Raw genomic sequence first — 5,235 nt, 5'->3', positions numbered from 1 at the left:
ATAAGGGTTAAGTGTAAAAATACCCCTAACATCCAAAATGGTGTAATTTTACCCCATAACATTTGTAGCCAAGAGCAATTTTACCCCTAACGTTGATAATTTGGGTCAAATTGCTCCTGATCCAAAACGTTAGGGGTATTTTTGCACATTAACCCAAAATATAATGACTATACCTAATTTAAAAAAAAAAAACTATACCTAATTTTATAAATTTAGTTATCCCTCTACACTACTTCAAATTGATAAGAGTTACCCAAATTATTTAGTAAATAAAAACCATATAATTGAAGACTAAATTGTAAGTAATAAAAATACTAACTAAAATAAAACAGCTAAAAGATTTACTATTATTATTATCAATATTTTCTAAAATTTTGGATCTAAATATTCTCACCAAAATAAAAAAAAAACAAAAAGAAATTGTTAATATTTTCAAATAGTCGGCTCCAAAATAAATTCCCACCAAAAAATTTCAGTAACTATTTTGGCTCTAAATTCGCATATTAAAATTTCTAAAATTTCACTAGTATTTTGGCTCTAGGTTTTCCCACCCAAAAAGTTCGCTTCCTAAGAGGATTCTCTCTCTTCCAAGAAGAGTTTATCACGCAGTGTTTCTCTCTCCAAACTCTCTAATTTTACATCTCTCCCCCAAAAATTACTTACGATCACTCTCCAAAGAAAGCCCATGGCGCAGCTGGTGACCTTTGTATCTCACTCTCCAACTTTTTTGGGGGTTTTTCGGGGAATTATGTCTAAGATTTAGACTGAGAAATACTGTCTCCGGTGGTATCCTCTACTCTCGATTAGCAGCATCACCATCTCCATCCACCTCTCTCCATCGTACTTTTCTCTCTTTGGTAAGCTCTCCATCGCCTTTCTCTCTCTTTTGGATTTCGTCTCTTTAACCGATTTAGCAAGAGAATATATTACAGTGTTGCAAACAGTGGTTTATAGGGTTAGCAAAAGGGTCTTACTGTTGTGATACTCTATAGACAGGTGTGCAATTGGTTAATGTGGGATCTATAGTTTTCATCTTTCCACATTCGTAATTTTCTATTCTTTGTAATTAACATTTTTTATATCCATCTTCTGATTTGGTTTGAGTTTTTAGATAGCAAATATATTGCTTGATTTGTGTTATGTTTAGATAGATAAAGATGCAGTGAAAATCTTAAATTAGGAAAATATTCATCCTAATTTATCAAGGGGGCGATTCATTACTACTCATCAACAACAGCATTTTGCATCTCACGTCTCTCTGTACTCTCATATATATATATGTAGACTTGAAGTCTTATTTTCCTCCCCATATTCCCTGTAAATATGATACAATTTCCTTATTTTAATTTAATTCTTAAGTTTTCTGAAAGAATTATACTATTTCATGGATAGGAATTGAGTTGCATCTCTTTAATATTCTATAAAAGTGAAGTATTATGGAAGATGTGGCTCAACTCGTGGAAATTGGGATGTAATTGTTTGATATATCTCAACAAAATTAAATATATTTCTTGACAATACACGTGTAATGCCTGTAATAGGAGGATCATCATAACTAGCTTAAAACTAGAAAAAATGAGGAGAATGAAGAGTTTCATTATTCATGGATGCTAATTGAGTTCATATCACTTGTTCCCATTACAACAGCATGGGAGAGTAGTAATGACGATACTTAACCTCAAAATGAATTCAAGTATGGTCATTGCCTTATTATATCCTCGTTTTTCATTGCTAGAACTTCCTATTAGAGGTGTTCTGCCCTTGGCTACTGCACTTGATTTTGTAGGCATTTCAATTGTAGTTCTCATCTTTGAATTGCAATTCATCTCTATATGTTTGGGGATTCTTGCTAATGGTTGTTTGGGTTATGCCTCTTGCTAATTTATATTTTAAGTTGTTCATGGCAGTCATTTATCTGCTTTCATCATGATATTGGTAATTGGGGGGAAAAAGAGTTGAATTTTAAGAATGACAGTGAAGTTGTAAAGCATGAGGTTCGGTGATTGCTGAATGGGTTAGCAGAGAAGACACGGTGATTACCTCGATGTCTGCTGTTTTAGAGGATAAGTTTATCTTTAATATGAAAACATGTTGACATTTTTTTAGGATAATGATAATGTTTATTTTTAATATGTTCTGTCTGCCTATCAACAATTTATCGCAGGCACCAGACCTATCAATTCAATTGGCTTTCTGTTTGATGGAGTGGACTATGGAGCTTCTGGTTTTAGTATTATATGGTATGTTCATTAATTAACACTTTTTGCATAATTAATTCTTTCCAAATATTGTAATTGTCTGCTGGATCAAGCAATGTGAATGAATAGAGTAGCCGATATTATTGGTTTGTCAATAGCTTGATGTTCCTCATGCTTATGCTTGATATTTATTTGCTCAATTATAATTTTGTAATTGTTAAAATGATGTCATTGCCAAAACTATAAATAATTCAAAGTAGACAAAACCCATTAATTTTTTGTTAAATAGAAACGAAAGAAATGGCAGGGCAACCATGTCAACTTTAATGTTTAGAAGTGAAAAAATAAAAATAAAAACAATTAAAACCAAACACTACATCTGACCCTTATACAAACAAAAAGAAAAAAATAAAAAATTAATTAAAAAAAGTCCATACAAGTGTATGGAGTGGTAGTAATACAAATTGCTTTTAAATGGTGTAATGGACGATAATTAATGTTCTCAATTCAGCAATTATTTAGCCGATATAGGAACAGTAAATTACTTGTATTCTATGCTGAATTTATGCGTATTTTATTTCTATATATATGTATTGATATTCAGTTTTGTAACTAATTTAAATCGATTGAATTTAGAATATCTTTTTTCTTTCTCTAGCAATATTATTTCTACAAAATGCTCATGTTATTAATTAAATTGCTTCTGTTACATTGTAATTGGCACCTTGTTCTGTCAGACGTGTGCATATGTTATTAGCTAAATTAATCATATTTTTTCAATATCTGCAGTATGCTTTGCGCATCAGTGAGATCAAATAATTTGATAAAGGGAAATTGCACCAAGAGTAAGTTGTGTCTTGTAGATTTGGCAGGTAACGAGAGGCTAGCAAATACTGATGTGCAAGGGGAACGGCTGAAGGAAGCTCAAAATATCATTAGATCAATTTAGGCTCTTGGAGATATAATTTCTGCTCTGGCAACTAAAATTAGTCATATTCCTTACAAGTCTGATTTGATTTTAGAGCATATTGCTAATATATTATTATGACGGTTGAAATTGGATTTTCACAAGAACTCAAAGCTCACACATTTACTTCAGGATTCATTAGGTTAGTAATTGCATGTAACACATGAAACATTGAAAAATAACATAGCACTGAGTCCTGAAAGATGCAGTAAAGTTGATCTTAAAGTCTAGATCAACTCCATTCAAATTTCAATAATGAGTTAAAAAATTCAAGTTTTAGTTCTTGGTTCACACCCTTGATTTCAACTTTCTTAAATGCCTAAGTGATTGAACTTTAACTATTTTATCCATATGGTTCAGCGGGTGGTTTTTTGTTAGTTTTCCTTCCTGTTTCAGTGTTACAGTAATCCAATGCAAGGCGTTTTTTGATGTAACTAATATTGCAGAGGTCTCCTTTTAGCGGGGTACTATCGTTTGGTGTGGACATCAGTTGTCTTGTAAATTCTTAATGAGAAAGGTATTACTAACCCGGATACTTATATTCAAGTTCCTCAACCGGATTTATAGGTTATATTTGATTTTGAATTCTTAATTGCGCTTAATAAAACTGAAAATTTCATTAATAATGGTCATAGTGACTGTTAGCTACAACACTAGAAAATCTTAATCCAGAATGTATGGAAGCAAATTATGTGTGTATTTAATACTTCTTATAGAATTGAACTGTCACAGGCTTAAAAAAATTATTGATGAAATTGAAGCAACTCTATAATATGGAAAGTTGAATATGTAGATTTCGGTATAGACCTCTAGATGCATGGATCTTAGGGATGCTCTCTATGTTGTGAATTTACAGGTTTATCCTATATTTGCCTCCATTGGAGTTGTTGGCAGGATCTGGGGTTCCAGCTAGTGCACAACCTCTGCATCAATTCTGAAGTTAGGTACTTTTCTATGCCCATAAATTTGTACATACTTTAATTTTAAGTGTTGTTTCTTTTGTGTATTGTGTTGATGAACTTGATTTTCTTGGTCTTCAAAGTAACTCACAATTGTCCGATTCAGGGTCAGAAACATCATGTGATGATGGTCATGATGTTTTAAGTACTTATTGCCATTGTTTAAGGTAATTATTTCTTACAAATTAGCTGGAACCCCAGATCCTGCACCTGGTGCGCCATAGGCGCGCCATTAATAACTATGGTTCAATCCCATCTAATATTTATCAAAGACATGCTTCACCTCCAAATTAGCAACCAAATTTGTATGCCACCAGCTCCATGACCTCTACTTCATTTCCAGTATGCTGATTCGAGAATACAAAACCTTTGCCAATTAACCTGAAACGATCTCACATAGTAAAGCTATAGGTATCACTATTTGTTGTGAATATATTTAGACCATAGAACATAGGCTCAATATAACAAGCTCTTCCTACTTCTACCAAGACAAACACAATCAAAAACAAGTTACTCTACATGCTATTTTATTAGTCTTGAAATGTAGTAAATGTAATATTTGGCTACTGATTTTACAGTGTATTGAACACCATTGTGGATTCCTCTATTTTCCATCTAAGTCTTTCATACTATTATTCCTATTGCTTCGAAAGTTAAACTGAACCTCAACATTGATCAATTTGTGTTTTTGCTGCATGTCTTCTTTTTCCTCTGTTCAGTGCACACCCAACCATTGGTTATTTGATATGTGCTGGCATATTATTCGGGTCTACATTAGTTCTCAGAATACAATATATCAACACCATATAGAACCTAAGAAACAAGAACAAGGTTGGGTCTGTTTACAGACATTCTAGATGTAATTCTTTATACAATTTTCATTTTATTATTTCATTAAAATTTTTATTATTTCTGTATATAGGTAAAGATTGAAGAAAAGTTTTCATCTTGAAGGGAAAGCATGAAGATAATTGAGGAAATGCTTGGAGAAGCAACATCTCATGGTCTTTTCTAATGTGCCATATCAAGAAAAAGAAAGACAACTATGAGTCTTTTCTGATGAGGCAATCGAACAAAGTATAGTGTTAGTCATAGAGGAAAAATGAGCAAT

General features: G+C 32.3%; 1 long non-coding RNA gene across 1 annotated transcript; it reads left to right on the top strand.

The window, feature by feature from the left end:
- Positions 1-2,163: 2,163 nt before the first annotated feature.
- Positions 2,164-5,235, top strand: LOC136215421 (uncharacterized). The gene is made up of 5 exons (XR_010682467.1): positions 2,164-2,240; positions 2,988-3,682; positions 4,022-4,109; positions 4,844-4,955; positions 5,047-5,235. It is a non-coding gene; the product is annotated as an uncharacterized lncRNA (long non-coding RNA).

The sequence above is a fragment of the Euphorbia lathyris genome, chromosome 1 (genome assembly GCF_963576675.1).
Source record: "Euphorbia lathyris chromosome 1, ddEupLath1.1, whole genome shotgun sequence".
Taxonomy (NCBI): domain Eukaryota; kingdom Viridiplantae; phylum Streptophyta; class Magnoliopsida; order Malpighiales; family Euphorbiaceae; genus Euphorbia; species Euphorbia lathyris.
This window is presented reverse-complemented; position numbering and strand designations above follow the sequence as displayed.